At 42.8% G+C, this 18,300-nt stretch overlaps 2 long non-coding RNA genes across 2 annotated transcripts; both read left to right on the top strand.

Annotated features, from left to right (window-relative positions):
- The first annotated feature begins 6,601 nt into the window (after positions 1 to 6,601).
- Positions 6,602 to 16,222, top strand: LOC121987713. Its single transcript, XR_006113703.1, has 4 exons — positions 6,602 to 6,613; positions 14,656 to 14,762; positions 14,859 to 14,946; positions 16,200 to 16,222. It is a non-coding gene; the product is annotated as an uncharacterized LOC121987713 (long non-coding RNA).
- On the top strand, positions 6,776 to 8,277 carry LOC121987714. Its single transcript, XR_006113704.1, has 3 exons — positions 6,776 to 6,817; positions 6,914 to 7,001; positions 8,255 to 8,277. It is a non-coding gene; the product is annotated as an uncharacterized LOC121987714 (long non-coding RNA).
- Positions 16,223 to 18,300: the final 2,078 nt, after the last annotated feature.

The raw sequence follows: 18,300 nt of genomic DNA, 5'->3' as shown, positions 1-18,300 counted from the left end.
CCGTGAACATATAAAACACATTAAAATAGTCTATCATATATTATGAGAAAAAATATAAGTCGGAAAACTTTTTTAATACCTTTACGCTGACAACTAGCTAATATATTTACAAAGGTCTTGGGAATCAATTTGTGAATCTCCACAACAAGCTGGGGCTTCATAAGATTCAAATCCTAAAAAAGGTTATAGGAAATATCTCATATTAGTTGTATATTATTTTTTTTTTCAATCTTTATTTATTAGTATAAATCAAATCCTACAAAAAATCAAATCTCATAATAATAATAAAAGTCAGGTCACTGTGAGCCAACGGCTACGGATTGGCAGTCTCAGCTAGCCAAGCATCAAGGATATGGATTGGCCATGAGTTATGGTCACAATTGGCTATGAGAGCGACCGCAAATTTGTTGCTGCAAAACACAATTGGAAAGAACGACTAATTGCAGCCGTGAATCGATTACAATTCGCACTGTGTAAAAAAAAAAACACAAAAATAAATCAGACTAGGTGTTCCAATCCCACGGTGTAAGAGGGCAGTTCAAAATATAGTATCTCTTAATTATAAATCTCATTTAAAATAATTAAAAATCAAAATACGAGAAACAATTGAAAATCCTTGTCATTGCCCTATAATCCGATAACATATTGTCTCAATAAGCCGTCTTAGGTAGTCCATATTACTTTTTTTTTTAAATTATTATTTTTATTATTTATTTTCTTTCTCTTTATTTTCCACTGATGATTCTTCTCCAACTTTAAGTTGCTTAATAAATAAATAAATAATTCCTGTCTTTATTTCCCACCCGGAGTACCAAGTACCAACCCTCACTCACTCACTCACTCACTCTCACTCTCTCTCTCTCTCTCATTGCACAGAAACAACGCCATGGCGGCATCCTCCGACCCCCTCGGAGTCCTGCAGATCTTGTGGGAAGCTCTCCAGCTCCCGGCCAAGGCCGGCGCTTTCTTCCTCCCTCTCCTCCTCCTCCACCTCCTCTCCTACTCCTTCCTCTCCCTCTCCGCCTACTGCGTCGCCCCCCTCGTCCTCGACGTCGTCGCCAAGCTCACCCCTCTCTTCAAGAGCCCCTTCCCTCTCTTGCCTTCCCTCCCGGCCCTCTTCCGCGAAATCGAGAGCGACCTCCGGACCATCGCCCGCATCGCCTCCCTCGCCGCGTTCGTCTTCTTCTTCGCCTCCCTCTTCCTCCTCGTCGCCGCCTACTACACCTTCACTACGATCTACGCCGGCCAGTCGCTTTCCCTCAAGCAGCTCCTTTTGCGGATCTCCCTCCGCTGGTACAAGACCATGGTCACCCGCCTCTACGTCCTGCTCCTCACCCTCGGCCTCGCACTCCTCTACGCCCTCGCCATCGCCGCCCTAACGCTATCATCTGATCCCCCAAATTTCTCACCCCCCTACGTCGCCCTCGCCTCGATCATCCCCATCTTCCTCTACCTCTACCTCTCGACGCGCTGGAGGATGAGCCTGGCGATTACCGTCGCCGAGGAGACCTGGGGAATCGGAGCGCTTTCCATGTCGGTGGTGCTATTCATCGACAACAAGAAGAGGGGAACTCTGCTAACCCTCGTGCTGAAGACGGTCCAGATCGCGATCTTTGGGGCTTTCGCCGCGGCGATGGCAGCGGCGTCGGCGGGCCCTCCGCCTCCTCCCGAAAATCAGTTGAAGCTCTGGGCCGGCGTGGCGGCGGCGAGCGCGGTGTGGGAGCTGTACACCATGGCGGTGTACACGGTGTTCTATTCCGAATGCAGAAAAAGCCATGGATTGGAGCAGGTTAAGAGTGGGGATATCTGGGGGTTCATCTACACAAACCTGCCGTCTGCTGCCGCGTTTGTGTAATCAGTATGTTTACTTCGTATCGCTGTCATCGTATCGTATCGTATCGTATCGTGGTCTTGATTGTAATCACTAGAAAGAAACTAGTTAAATAAATAGACCGGACGTCCATGTATCATTGACTGCTACAATGTTTTATTTATTGGTATTTATGGCTGCTGTAATGTAATGCAACACTAGTGTCTTCGTCAGCTTTTTGATAATTCGGAATATTTTGTACAGTGGGTTTTATTTTATTTATTTTATTTTTCATCTATATCCTGATATTTTATCAAAATTACGTGGTAGAAAGATGTGATAAAATTAAATAAAATTTAGGTGGAATTTTTAGCGGCCTTCCCGCTCTACACTCTCACGTAGTTTCGTTTCAAGAGCGGCCTCCTCCTGATGGAACAGCACATGGATGTCCTTTTCCATCTTTACAGTTGTCTTTTAGGGATAAAAACAATTTAATTATCACAAATTTAATGAATCATTGAAGATTTTTTTTTTTTTTACAAAAATGAAAAGGACGTTTCTATTTTACCGAATTATTAGGTGGCGTTCAATTTTAATTTTTTGTTTGAGGTTTAGTTAATTTATCGACATGTTCACGTTGAAAATCCTAAATTGATTGGGTGTAAAGGGTAGGACGGGAATTTAGGGTTTAAGGGCCGGTAGGGTGGGACAGGAATTTTGGATTTTAGGGTCACTAAGGGTGGGATGGGAATTTTGGGTTTTAGGGTCAGTTAGGTATGTGGGGAAAAAATTAATATATTTAATATATGTAAGTATTATGGAATAATTTTGGTATGGTTAGTCAAGTTCAGTTAGGTCCTGTGTGTATTTGATATTTTTGTTTAAGTATGCAGAAATTTAGAACATAATAAGTCGAGCAGAAAACGCAGCTAGCGAGAAGGACGGCACGGGAAGGAAGTTAATAGGCTCGGTGCATCCGAAAGATGAGGTATTGCGGAAGAGTATACCTACGGACTAGAAGGACACACGCGGTGGTCCGAGGGACGAGAAACTAGGGAAGAAGGCTGCTTAAGGAGAAGGCCGGAGTTGAGTTCGGGTGAGCTCAATTCCAGACGGTCGGAGCATCACCCAAGTGAACGGAGCAAAAAATTGTTAACAGGGGAAGTTAACCATTTTTGGATGAATAGTACAGAATGCGTCTTCAAAGGTTTGGAAGGCGCCTTCGATGAATAGTGTGAAGGTGTCTTCCAGCTCATAAAATGCGCCTTCCAATGACCGTTAGCGGAGATAAGATTTTATCTTCGACGGATAAGACTTATCTGTTGGAAGACGCCTTGGACCATCTTGGAGGCACCTTCCAGCCTCGGATAAAATTTTTCAAAGGTTATAAAAAGATCCCTAGAGTTAAGAAATAATTAATAACTTGAACTACAACTCTTATAACACTTTCCTAGCATTTCTTTGAGCTTTTCAATTATTGTACAAGGTTTCTCTGCCTGTAACGAAGGAGATCTTTAAGTGTCTTTCACAGCCTTGAATTAACAACCACATACGTTGTAACCAAGTAAAATTTAAGCCTCTTAATCTTCCTTTTTAAATTTTTTAGTTCAGTTTTATTATTATTAGATTTCATCGTGCTACTAATTAAGTCCAAAAATCGAGAAAGGTTATTTTAATTTTACAGCTAATTCACCCCCTCTTGTCAGACCTCATTGTATCAATAATTGGTATCAGAGCCAGAATACCTCAGAACAACTAATTGCTGACTGAAGCACTGAAACGATAGCAAAACTGAGCATCTACTTGTAGAAGTTCGAGGGGGAATTCGCTACATGGAAGAAATGTTTGAAGGTATTTTTTAAAACAGACTTTGAATTGCTTTTAATGATTAAATATGACTTTGTAACTTCCAAGGACCCACAAGGAGGTGAAAAAGAGATATATCAATAGACCAAAAAGGAGCAAGTAGACTTCGTAGTAAATGAACAAACGGAATTCTATCTGCTGAGCATGCTACCTCCTCAAGAAGTCAGCAGAATCGGTGCCTATAACTCAGCAAAGGAACTCTGGGAGAAGTTCCTGGAGCTACACGAAGGTACGTCTGAAGCCAAACTCGCAAAATAGGATCTGTTCCGGAACCAACTGACCAACCTCTGGATGAAAGAAGGAGAGTCAGTAGCACAACTGCACGCCAAACTGAAAGAGTTAATAACCGGACTTATGAATCTCGGAGAATGGGTAACAAACCGAGATTCTTTAAGGTATGTCTTAAATATCTTCCGTAGGACACAAGACTGGACATCTATAGTAGACTCTTATTATATTTCAAAAAATCTAGAGGTAAGTACTTCAAAGAGTTTATTTTATACTTTAGGACTTTATGAATCTAGATGTATAGAATTAAAGGAGCCTAGTCAGAACATTGCCCTGAAGGTAAGAGCAAATCATCAAAACTCTGAAGCATCCATCGACGAAGATGAAGAGGCATTATTGGTAAGAAAAACTAATAAGTTTATTAAATCTAATAAATTTAAGTCACAAACAAAAAAATACTTTCAGAGCAAAAGGAAGATCTGATGCTACAACTGCAACAAAGAAGGGCACATCAAGGATGATTGCCCAAAGCTAAAGACAAAGGAGAAGAAGAAAGAGCCAACCAAATCGAGGTACAAAAACTTAAAAGCAACATGGGATGAGTCATCATCGGAGTCAGAAATTGAAGAATACATCGGACTAGTCCTATTGGTGAACCACCAAGGAGAAGATAAAAAGAGCTCAAAGATGAGGATCGATGAAAAAGGAGAATCTTCAGAAGAAAGCTGTGATGAAGGGGAATATCAGAACACGAGGTAAATAAGGTAAGTGCACTATCTCCCAAGCAATCTTGTAAATTTATCAAAAATATTATCTAAGAATTTAATACAACTAGAAAAAGATAATGCTAGGTTAAAATTAAATTTGACAAATTCACGCACATTAGATATACTTGATAATTTAAAAATAGAAAATGAAAAATTAAAAGTACAAATAGAAAAATTTAAAAATGACCATGCATGTTCAAACGATTTTTAAAAAAAAAAATCAAAATTTAGATATTATGATAAAATTAACTGATACATTATGAATCACCGGACAAATAAGAAAAATCCTTAGGAATTATGTACCTCCAAAATTTTTAGTAAATCCAATAGGTATAAACCTATTTTAGGTTTCAAAATCATTTTTAGATTAAATTTCCAAGTCTCTGAATTATTAGGATAGAAATTATTTTAATTAGAAAACAATTTCAAATAATTTTTTTTTCAAATTTCTTGTTCAAAATTTTTACACTTATAAAATAGCAAGTATTTCTATTAAATATTTTTTTTTCAAATTTGTTTTTTAGTTATTTTCTATAAAATTATCAAAGGAAATTATATTTTGAAATTTAAAATTATTATGCAAACTTATTTTTAGAAACTTTTATTTTTCTATCATTAAACAAAGTATTTTTCATATCCAAGAAAATTAGCAGAATTTTTTGAGTTGAATTTTTTTAAAAAAAGATTTTTTTTCAAAAATTAGATGCTTTACTAAAATAAATCATTTATGTTAGACTAAATAATATTTTTTTAGGAAACTTTTTGTCTACTAATCTAACTTATTCTTCTTAAAATTGAAAAAAAAAATTAGGATTTTTTGAAGTCGAAATGTAATTTTTAAATTAATTTTTGTCAAATAGAAGATTAATTAGTAAAAATAAAATATTTTAAAAAATTATTTATGAAAAATATTAGCCTACAAGTAATGTTTGTAATGTACCCCCTAGAAATCTTTTCAATTTTGTTTCACTATTTGTTGTATTTTTTTCTCTAATTTTTTTTTATGTGATCAAATAGAGAGAAATATGTACAAGTTAAGGGGGAGTTAGGATTATTTTTTTGCAAACTTAGTTATTTTTTGCAAACTTGGTTAATTCATAGAATTGCAACTTATTTACTTAAGTTATGTTATTGCATTTTTTCCCTAACTTGAACTTGGATTGATGCACATCAAAAGGGAGAGATTGTAAGTACCCCGGGATAGTTTTGATGTGATTAATCAAGTTCATTTTGTGAGGTACGACAAAATAAAATAATCTATAATGATTTATGGGAATTTTTAGACATTTTTCTGGATTTATTTGGAGGACTTATGACAATGTTTAAAGGGATAATGGAAATCACCATTTGAGAGGCTTATTAGGGAGTTAATTAGGTGGAGTAATTAAACCCTACCTATATAAAAAAGAAGCTACAGAAACTCGAGCCCTAAAAGCCGCCTCCCTGCCTTTTTCCTCTGATATCGCCGAACTCACGCCCCTTCACCCGATTTCGTCGACCTAGCGCCGCGACGATCTCTGCACCCGAGTTCACGACGACGTTTAGCCGTCGCTCGCCGGAGCCTCTGTCCCCTTTGTCTACAACTCCTCCTCCCCTCTCCAGATCGCTGTTTCACACAAGGGATTCTCGGTTGGGTGAGGAGGTTTGGGCTTCGGCATCGCTGGAGATTGAATCGACGAGTCCCGGGTCGTTTTTGGTTGAGGAGGTGCAAGCCAGACGGAGGTCACCGAGGTTCGTCGGATGCTCTTCGTCGTTGAGGGTAGACGGTCACCGAGATATGTGGAATGTTGATTGTCTTGATAAGGTCTCTGTGATCTTGGATCTGTGATTTGAAGCCATGAATGAGAGGTGGGACTGATTGAGGATCGTTCCTGGCAGTGACTCGCTGGGGAGGGGCTCGGCCACAACTTCCAGCAGCGGTTCTTCATCCGGGAAGCAGTAGGTAAGGTTCTCGATCACTCCATAAGTTTAATCTGTAGATTTAAGTGTTGGATTCAATGTGTACTGGGTACTGACCAATGTGATGGCGTTGTTGGTAGCTCTGTAGGAGTTTCGATCTGTGGATTTGTGGCGGCAGGCAACACTAGTGTGCTTGTGCCGATGATTACACCTCCTCGGCAGTGTATTCCCGGCTTCGATTCATTAGGTAAGGCATCTTTAGTATTGATTACAGATCTGTAGTGTTGATGTTGGGTTTTGGCAGTGAGCATGTGTTTATTGGGTTGATTTCGTATGTGAGTAGCCCTGTAGAGGCTCTATGGTTGATCTGTGGCAGTAGACAGTGCCACTGTACGGTGCCAGCAATATCTTCGGGCAGTGGGTCATCCAAGGTGAGTTATTGTAAGGTTAAGTGTTTGGTTTTGAATCTTTAGTGTGAATTAAGGAGGGACTTGTGATTCGATAGAACGGTAATGAGAATTATTAGAGAATAATGAAGGAACTCGGATCAAATTCGCTGGTCATGTACATTAGTATAGTTATTCAGTTTCATATGTAATTAGTTAAAATTTATACGTTGACACAGGACTCTGATCGAGGCGGGTGTCGTGACGAAGTTGACGTCGGATTCAGCCTACATTTAGAGGCGGGTACTTTTTACTTGTTTCTTTAGTTATTGTTCTTGGTGCATGAGTAGCCCAGATTAAGTAGAGTTTATCTTGACTCCACTCACTTTATTTCTTGTGCTTGATACTTTATCCACTCAATCTTCGAGATGCTCACTTTCGTATCTATACAGTCTCTCGTTGTTATTCTTAATAACTAGCAGATACTAGATGTCATGTTTACCTGTTTGATTACTGTTTATTTATGCTTAGTATTGAGCAAGCGGATTCATGTAGCATACCTGATTTCCTGTTATATATATATGATGACTGTTGCATTATTCGCATCATGTCATTGCATGCATAGCCAACGACTTTGGCTCCCTTATGGTTGAGACGGTCGTTGGCCTGGGTCGCACGCTCTGCCACTCATGGGTAGTGGTAGCTTGGAGCGTGCCGCATGTCCTGTCATGCCCCCCACTCGCACACTCATGGCTAGTGTCTGCTGGAGTCGCGGGCAGCAGGGACCCCCGTCGCAGACGTAGCTATTCAGCTACTATGCAACTGCCCCCTCAGCCACTCGAAAGTAGTGGTAGCTGGAGTGGTGTATAGTCTGTCATTGTCCCAGCCTCTCGTCTATACTGGGGTCATGGACTTGAGGGGTGGGCAGGAGTGACCATCCGTGCATACGCTACCTTTTGATATACCTGCTTATGCTGTTTATGCTTACTTCTGCAGTTCTGATATCACATACCTGTTATATATGCTTGGACACTGATTACTATTACAGTATACTTTATATGTGATTCTGGTAGTTATGAGCAGTACTGTAGCAGTTTATGTTATCTCAGACCTTACACTGTTAGCCTAGGATATGGTTTCAGGTATGGATATATACTTTGTTTACCCAGTAGTATCTGCTATTTATCTTTTCGAGACTGTATCCTTTTGTATTCCTGTTCTTTATGATACTCATGCACTGTCTATTCTATTATCCGCTGAGTCTTTATACTCACCACCCACATTGGTAATTTCACCAGGTAGTCGATAGATGATACCAGTACATCGGAGGAGGTTCCCGACTGCCGGTCCCACGTCGCTTCCGAGGACGGTTTTATGATTTTGGTTTTCATTTTATTGTGAGTTAAAACTTTGAATTTAGCATTGTAATAATTGGGTTGTGGACTTGTTATTTTGTATTTGGTTGTTTTGTCGAGGAGTCAAGCCGGGCCGGTCCGCGGTGAGTTTTCGTTACCTTATACTTGTTATTTTTATTTTCCGCTGTGTTTGATTTTCCAGTCGTGTGGGCTGCATATTATCTGCGTGGTTGTGATTTAATTTGCATATGTATTATCTGTTAGTGATGTATACCGGTTTCATTTGCCACTGCTACAGGGGAGGTGCTGTCCGATTTTCGTCGGACAACCTTACTCTCGGGGTGTGACAATTTATTGGTATCAGAGCTACAGGTTTACGATGCCAGATTCGTACGTTTTGGATTTTTCGTGATTTTATTCTCGAAGTGACTTTTTGGGATTTGGGACCAGGCGGCGGTGGAACACCTCCAAGTTATAGGCTGTAAGTTTTATAAGTACGAACTTATATTGTTTGTAGTACTTATTAGTGGTTTACACCAGGTATGAGACGTGGTCGATCGGTAGCCGGTTCTCGTCGTGGTCCGGGACGACCACGAAAACAACCCATTGAGGCTGAGGAACCAGAACCAGTGACTCAGGAGGCAGATTCTTCTAGGGACCCAACTGATGTTGAGACGGTTAGTCGAGGACAGACCCATCAGACTCCTAGAGATCAGGGACGTCTGCCTCAGGAGATCCCTTCAGTCATACCATTAGGTAGAAATCGGGAATTTCAGCCTCAGGGGATTCCCTCCGGGATACCATCAGCATTTCCTACTCCTGCTACTACTGATTGGATGAGGGACAGAGCTCGGATACCGTTGCTGGCGAGGTCCGTCAAGGATAGATTTACCTTATATTTGGGCGGAGCAGATCCTTGGGCTGCTCGAAGTTGGTTGAAGAATTTAGAGAGCACCTTTGGGTACCTGAGTTGCACGGACGAGGAGAAAGTGGAACTGGCAGCGTATCATCTCCGGGATCAGGCAGTCACATGGTGGGACATGCAGAAGACGATCTTTGGAGAGCAGCGCATCACATGGATGATGTTTCGAGATGCGTTTGAGCGGCAATATTTCCCAGCGACCTTCTGTCTAGCTCGACGCCAGGAATTTCTGAGTCTCAAGCAGGGCGACCAGTCAGTGATGGAGTACAATGCTGAATTCTATAGGTTGGCAGAATTTTATCCTCACTTAGTGGCACAAGATTATGACCGTATGCAGCAGTTCACTCAGGGTCTTGCAGCATACATTCGGATCCGGATCTCAGGATTTCCATGTAGTTCCTATCGGGAGGTTCTAGATCGAGCACTATTCATAGAGATGACTCAGCAGCAGGTAAATCAGGAGAAAGGACATGATAAGCAGTCGTCGTAAAAGAGAGGGAATAAAGGTCAGAGTTCTCGGGCTCCTTCCGGAGGATCTTCTCGGCCTCAGAAGACTGGGCGAACATCGGATGGAGGTTCTCGTCCCTCTCATCATGATCAGAATAACTTTGGTGGGACCAGGTGTTTTCAGTGTGGGTCCAAGAGTCACACCAGGAACAGTTGCCCGTTGGATCATGCTATATGTTTCTACTGTAAACTTCCAGGGCATGAGAGTCGGGATTGTACTCTGAAAGCACAGTTGGAGGCTCCTAAAGTTACACCTCAGGGGGAATCATCCTCTCAGACACGTTCACAGAGGAGATCGCAGAAGACTCAGAATGCCCCACGTCAGCAACGACCACAGCCTTCTCAGGGACAGATATATCATATTGAGGGTCAGGAACCAGCGACTACACAGTATTCTACCGCAGTATCTTCTCATCAGGCACTTCCGGTACACCCGGAGTTTTATCCACCCCAGCCTTACTCAGCATATCGGCAGCAGCCTCAGTCTCAGTATCAGCAGCCGGTTCCCGCACCTACGATGCTAGTGCAGACAACTTCAGGGATACCACAGCCGAGCTCAGAGGTGGGTCGTGTTTATGCGGTTACACGGGAGGAGGCACAGTGAGCTGAGGGATCGGTTTTCCGAGGTACTATTTCAGTTTATACATTTACCGCAGATTTATTGATAAATACTGGTAGTTCCCATTCATTCATATCTCGAGTATTTCTGGGTAAAATCGGGAGATTGCCTAGTCGTCGGACACACGGGCTAACAGTATCTCTACCATCTGGCGAGGTACTAAGTATTAGTTTGGAAGTCAAAGGATGTCCTTTAGACTTCAATGGTCAGACTATTATGGTGGATCTGCAGGTATTGGAGATGGTGGAATTTGACATTATATTGGGTATAGATTGGTTGGCCATGAACCATGCCACAGTCGATTGCAGAGCGAGAGTAGTCACATTCCGACCTCCCGGTCTACCATCGTGGACATTCATCGGAACCGGGGGTGATGGGATATCAGTCATATCAGCAATGCAAGCGAGGAGATTACTGTCGCAGGGTTGTCAGGGATATTTGCTGTCTATTGTTAAAGCTGATACGGATGCATTACCACGACTCTCGGACGTTCCTATTGTTCGAGAATTTTCAGATGTATTCCCTGACGAACTCCCCAGGTTGCCTCCTAAAAGGCAAGTCGAGTTTACGATTGAGTTGGTTCCGGGAACCGCACCGGTATCCAAGACCCCCTATCGCATGGCACCAAAGGAGTTAGAGGAGCTGAAGACTCAGTTGCAGGAGCTGTTGGACAGAGGATTTATCCGTCCCAGTGTTTCTCCGTGGGGAGCACCAGTACTCTTCGTTAAGAAGAAAGACGGATCACTGAGATTATGTATTGATTACCGACAGCTGAATGCGGTGACTGTCAAGAACAAATATCCATTGCCACATATAGAGGATTTATTTGATCAGCTGAAGAACACCGGTGTATATTCAAAGATTGATTTGCGCTCAGGCTATCATCAGCTCAGGGTTGGAGATGCAGATATTCCGAAGACAGCATTTCGCACTCGGTATGGTCATTACGAGTTCTTGGTAATGCCATTTGGGCTTACCAATGCCCCAGCAGTATTCATGGATCTGATGAACAGAGTATTCCTTGAGTACTTAGATCAGTTTGTCATTGTGTTCATCGACGATATTCTGATATATTCCCGATCTGAGGAGGAACACAGGCGACATCTTCGCATAGTTTTGGAGACGCTTCGGCGAGAACACCTCTATGCGAAGTTTAGTAAATGCGCATTCTGGCTACCTTCGGTGGGTTTTCTTGGGCACATCGTTTCCAGCAGAGGTATATCAGTTGACCCGCAAAAGATTGAGGCAATCACTTGTTGGGAGCAGCCGAAGACGGTACAGGAGATACGTAGCTTTCTGAGTCTAGCTGGGTATTATCAGAGATTTGTCGAGGGCTTTTCCAGCATAGCCTTGCCATTGACACGATTGACCCGGAAGGGAGAGAAGTTTAGCTGGACAGAATCTTGTGAACAGAGCTTCTAGGAGCTCAAGCGGAGGCTCGTTACTGCACCCGTGTTAGTACTTCCTTCTTGCATGGATGGATTTGTACTTTTCACAGATGCGTCATATCAGGGACTGGGTGTCGTACTTATGCAACATGAGCGAGTGGTGTCATATGCCTCACGTCAGCTGAAAGATCATGAGAGGAATTATCCGGTCCATGATTTGGAATTGGCAGCTATCATCTTCACACTGAAAATCTGGCGACATCATTTATATGGGATCACCTTCGAGATTTACACAGATCATAAGAGCCTCAAGTATTTGTTTACCCAGAAGGAACTGAACCTGCGTCAGAGAAGATTGATGGAATTCTTGAAAGACTATGATTGCACGATTAACTATCACCCGAGAAAAGCCAACGTAGTTGCCGATGCGTTGAGAAGGAAATCTCGTGGAGTTTTGGCTTGTCACCGAGTGATGGTTACAGAGTTGATACAGAGCTTCTCTGAGTTGGGGTTGATGGAGCAAGCACAGACAGAGCGAGGCTTGCTAGTCACCATGGTTGCTCAGTCACCTATAGTGGAGCGTGTCAAAGAGGCTCAGACTACAGATCAGCATCTGCAGTTTTTACGTAGCAGAGTTACCTCAGGACAGCAGACAGAGTTTACCTGTGATGATAGTGGAATTCTGTATTTCCGCGGCAGATTATGTGTCCCTGAGTCACATCCTGTTCAGGAGGACTTACTACGGGAAGCACATCGATCTAGATTTGCGATTCATCCAGGAGGTACTCGCATGTACAGGGATCTGAAACGATCATACTGGTGGAATGGTATGAAGAAGGATATTGCGACATTTGTGGCGCAGTGTTTAGTTTGTCAGCAGATTAAGGCAGAGCATCAGAGACCAGCCGAGTTACTACAGAAGATAGAAATATCGGAATGGAAATGGGAGCATATCACGATGGACTTTGTGGTAGGACTACCCCGGACCCAGAAGGGTCATGATGCGATTTGGGTAATCGTTGATCGGTTAACCAAATCTGCACACTTCTTACCGATCCGTCGGACAGATTCGTTGGATCGATTGGCAGAGTTATACTGCAGAGAGATCACCAGATTGCATGGTATACCTCTGAGTATTATATCATATAGAGATCCACGATTTACCTCTCGATTTTGGCGGAGTCTCCAGTAGGCCATGGGTACGGAACTCCGTTTTAGTACTGCATTTCACCCTCAGACGGATGGGCAGTCGGAGCGTACTATCCAAACATTGGAGGATCTATTGAGATCTTGTGTCATGGATTTCGGCGGTAGCTGGGAGGATCATTTGCACTTGGTGGAGTTTGCATACAGTTACCACTCAGCGATTCAGATGACACCATTCAAGGCATTATATGGCAGAGTATGTAGATCACCTACTTTATGGGACGAGGTTGGAGAATTGTCAGTCTTGGGGTCCCAGCGTATTCAGCGAGATGCAGAATTGGTTGGCACCATCAGACGCAGAATGTCAGAAGCCTAGGACCGACAGAAAAGCTATGCAGATCAGAGACGGAGACCTTTAGAGTTTTCTGTGGACGATCATGTGTTCCTGCGAGTGTCTCCTACCAAGTGAGTGAGGAGGTTTGGATTAAAAGGGAAGTTAGCTCCTCGTTACATCGGACCCTTTCAGATACTTGAGAGGATCGGTGAGGTAGCATATCGACTGGTGCTGCCACCTTCACTTGCCGGGGTGCATGATGTATTTCACGTATCTATGTTGAGGAAATATGTGCCACACCCTACACATATTTTGACAGATGTCTCGATCACCCTTCAGCCAGATGTAACATATGAGGAGGTTCCAGTGCGGATATTGGATCGCAAGGAACGCCAGCTGCGAAACAAGACAATCCAATTGGTCAAGGTTGGATGGGAGCATCATTCAGATGACGAAGCAACCTGGGAGCTGGAGGATGAGATCCGAGCCCGGTATCCACATTTGTTTAATGAAGGTATGTAAAGTAATTTCAGTTATGATAATGATCACGCATGCCGTTTGTCATTTAATGCAGTTGTGTCATAAATTTGGGGACCAAATTTTTCATTAGAGGGGGAGAATGTGAGGTACGACAAAATAAAATAATCTATAATGATTTATAGGAAATTTTAGATATTTTTCTGGATTTATTTGGAGGACTTATGACAGTGTTTAAAGGGATAATGGAAATCACCATTTGAGAGGCTTATTAGGGAGTTAATTAGGTGGAGTAATTAAACTCTACCTATATAAATACGAAGCTACAGAAACTCGAGCCCTAAAAGCCGCCTCCCTGCCTTTTTCCTCTGATATCGCCGAACTCACGCCCCTTCACCCGATTTCGTCGACCTAACGTCGCGACGATCTCTACACCCGAGCTCACGGCGACGTTTAGCCGTCGCTCGCCGGAGCCTCTTTCCCCTTTGTCTACAACTCCTCCTCCCCTCTCCAGATTGCTGTTTCACACAAGGGATTCTCGGTTGGGTGAGGAGGTATGGGCTTCGGCGTTGCTGGAGATTGAATCGACGAGTCCCGGGTCGTTTTTGGTTAAGGAGGTGCAAGCCAGACGGAGGTCACCGAGGTTCGTCGGATGCTCTTTGTCGTTGAGGGTAGAAAGTCACCGAGGTATGTGGAATGTTGATTGTCTTGATAAGGTCTCTGTTATCTTGGATCTGTGATTTGAAGCCATGAATGAGAGGTGGGACTGATTGAGGATCGTTCCTGGCAGTGACTCGCTGGGGAGGGGCTCGGCCACAACTTCCAGCAGCGGTTCTTCCTCCGAGAAGCAGTAGGTAAGGTTCTCGATCACTCCATAAGTTTAATCTGTAGATTTAAGTGTTGGATTCAATGTGTACTGGGTACTAACCAGTGTGATGGCGTTGTTGGTAGCTCTGTAGGAGTTTCGATCTGTGGATTTGTGGCGGCAGGCAACACTGGTGTGCTTGTGCCGACGATTACACCTCCTCGGCAGTGTATTCCCGGCTTCGATTCATTAGGTAAGGCATCTTTAGTATTGATTACAGATCTGTAGTGTTGATGTTGGGTTTTGGCAGTGAGCATGTGTTTATTGGGTTGATTTCGTATGTGAGTAGCCCTGTAGAGGCTCTATGGTTGATCTGTGGCAGTAGACAGTGCCACTGTACGGTGCCAGCAATATCTTCGGGCAGTGGGTCATCCAAGGTGAGTTATTGTAAGGTTAAGTGTTTGGTTTTGAATCTTTAGTGTGAATTAAGGAGGGACTTGTGATTCGATAGAACGGTAATGAGAATTATTAGAGAATAATGAAGGAACTCGGATCAAATTCGCTGGTCATGTACATTAGTATAGTTATTCAGTTTCATATGTAATTAATTAAAATTTATACGTTGACACAGGACTCTGATCGAGGCGGGTATCGTGACGAAGTTGACGTCGGATTCAGCCTACATTTAGAGGCGGGTACTTTTTACTTGTTTCTTTAGTTATTGTTCTTGGTGCATGAGTAGCCCAGATTAAGTAGAGTTTATCTTGACTCCACTCACTTTATTTCTTGTGCTTGATATTTTATCCACTCAATCTTCGAGATGCTCACTTTCGTATCTATACAGTCTCTCGTTGTTATTCTTGATAACTAGCAGATATTATATGCCATGTTTACCTGTTTGATTACTGTTTATTTATGCTTAGTATTGAGCATGCAGATTCATGTAGCATACCTGATTTCCTGTTATATATATATGATGACTGTTGCATTATTCGCATCATGTCATTGCATGCATAGCCAACGACTTTGGCTCCCTTGTGGTTGAGACGGTTGTTGGCCTGGGCCGCACGCTCTGCCACTCATGGGTAGTGGTAGCTTGGAGCGTGCCGTATGTCCTGCCATGCCCCCCACTCGCACACTCATGGGTAGTGTCTGCTGGAGTCGCGGGCAGCAGGGACCCCCATCGCAGATGTAGCTATTCAGCTACTATGCAACTGTCCCCTCGGCCACTCGAGAGTAGTGGTAGCTGGAGTGGTGTACAGTCTGTCATTGTCCCAGCCTCTCGTCCATACTAGGGTCATGGACTTGAGGGGTGGGCAGGAGTGACCATCCGTGCATACGCTACCCTTTGATATACCTGCTTATGCTGTTTATGCTTACTTATGCAGTTCTGATATCACATACCTGTTATATATGCTTGGACACTGATTACTATTACAGTATACTTTATATGTGATTCTGGTAGTTATGAGCAGTACTGTAGCAGTTTATGTTATCTCAGACCTTACACTGTTAGCCTAGGATATGGTTTCAGGTATGGATATATACTTTGTTTACCCAGTAGTATCTGCTATTTATCTTTCCGAGACTGTATCCTTTTGTATTCTTGTTCTTTATGATACTCATGTACTGTCTATTCTATTACCCGCCGAGTCTTTATACTCACCACCCACATTAGTAATTTCACCAGGTAGTCGATAGATGATACCAGTACATCGGAGGAGGTTCCCGACTGTCGGTCCCACGTCGCTTCCGAGGACGGTTTTATGATTTTGGTTTTTCATTTTATTGTGAGTTAAACCGTTGAATTTAGCTCTGTAATAATTGGGTTGTGGACTTGTTATTTTGTATTTGGTTGTGTTGTCGAGGAGTCAAGCCGGGCCGGCCCGCGGTGAGTTTTCGTTACCTTATACTTGTTATTTTTGTTTTCCGCTGTGTTTGATTTTCCAGCCGTGTGGGCTGCATATTATCTGCGTGGTTGTGATTTAATTTGGATATGTATTATCTGTTGGTGATGTATACCGGTTTCATTTGTCACTGCTACAGGGGAGGTGCTGTCCGATTTTCGTCGGACAACCTTACTCTCGGGGCGTGACACATTTAGATCATGTGTATATTTGATCCTAATGTCTAAGTGTGTAGGAATTTAGGAACACAAGAACTCAAGCGAAGGATGCAGCTAACGAAAAGGATTGCACGGGAAGGGAGTCGACATGCTCGGTGCATCCTAAGGACGAGGTGCTGTGGAAAAGTACACCAGCGAACAAGAAAGACGTGCACGACAGTCTGAGGGATGAGAAGCCGGGGAGGAAGGTTGCTCGAGGAGAAGGTTGGAGTCGGGTTCGGGTGAGCTCAATTCCGGACGGCTGGAGCATCACCCAAGAGAACGAAGCGAAAAATAATTAACAATGAAAGTTAACCATTTTTAGATGAATAGTACCAAAGGCATCTTCAAAGGCTTGTAAGACACCTTCGATAAATAGTGCGAAAGCGCCTTCCAGCCTATAGAAGGCGACTTCCAGTGACCGTTAGCGGAGATAAGATTTTATCTTCGACAGATAAGACTTATCTGTTGGAAGGTGCCTTGTACCATCATGGAGGTGCCTTCCACCCTCAGATAGAGTTTTTCAGGGGCTATAAAAAGACCCCTGGAATTAGAAAATAATCAATAACTTAAACTACAACTCTTGTAACACTTTCCTAGCATTTCTTTAAGCTTTTCAACGATTGTAAGAGGTTTCTTCACCTACAACGAAGGAGATCTTTTAGTGTCTTTCACAGCCTTTGATTAACAGATTACCTAGGTTATAACCAAGTAAAATTTTGGCCTCTTAATCTTCCTTTTAAGTTGTTTAGTTCAGTTTTATTATTGTTAGATTTAATTGTGCTACTAATCAACTCTAAAAATCGAAAAAGGTTATTTTAATTTTATAGGCAATTCACCCCTCTTGTCGAACCCCGCTGCACCAACATTTTATGCTTCTCGAAAAATAAAAGGGCACATTTTGAACCCTCCTCCTTTGAGCTAAGTCGTTCACTCTTTGCCATCTTCACAGATCAACTTCACTGCACCGCCTATTTTGCCACCTCCTAAGCTTCCTCTATGTTGTATGTATTTCGATATGATCCAATGGAATGCTCTCCTCGTATATATTTACGGTTTAGATTTTAGTATCAGTTCAGTTCTTATTCAAGTACCCGAACATCTTACTCCTTTGTAGTAGACATCCAACTTTCATGATTGTAGCAACTATAGCATGGTAGCAGCTATGATTCTGTAGCTGTATTATAGTCTAACGTTGTATTAGCTACTAAATCATAGTTGCTACAACCTTCTGGTCTAATATGTTGTAGCAGCTACAAAATCGTAACTACTACAAGATTCTGATCGAACGTTGTTGCAACTACAAAATTGTAGCTACTACTGTTGGTGCGGTTAGCACTAACGGTCTAACTCAGGTTTTTATGAATGACAAATTAGGTTAAGTTAGGTTTGTCGTTGTCTAACACTCTGATCGAGTGTACAGGCGAAGTCCAAACAGGTCGACGGGCTGACCGAATGTCTGGCACGAAGCCTAGCTAGGTCAACGGGCCGACCAGATAGCTGGCACGAAGTCCAAATGGGTCAACAGGCTGACCGGACATTAGGCACGAAGTCCAACTAGGTCGACGGGCCAACCGAATAGTTGGCGCGAAGTCCAAATGAGTCAAAGGGCTGACCGGACGTCTAATAGGTAAGTAAAGGTAAGTCACTGGAGGGGAGTGACTGTGAGGACGCGTTCCCGGGAAGG

This window comes from Zingiber officinale, chromosome 5B, assembly GCF_018446385.1.
Source record: "Zingiber officinale cultivar Zhangliang chromosome 5B, Zo_v1.1, whole genome shotgun sequence".
Classification (NCBI taxonomy): Eukaryota; Viridiplantae; Streptophyta; class Magnoliopsida; order Zingiberales; family Zingiberaceae; genus Zingiber; species Zingiber officinale.
Note: the sequence above shows the minus strand (reverse complement) of the source record. Positions and strands in the feature narration are given on the sequence as shown.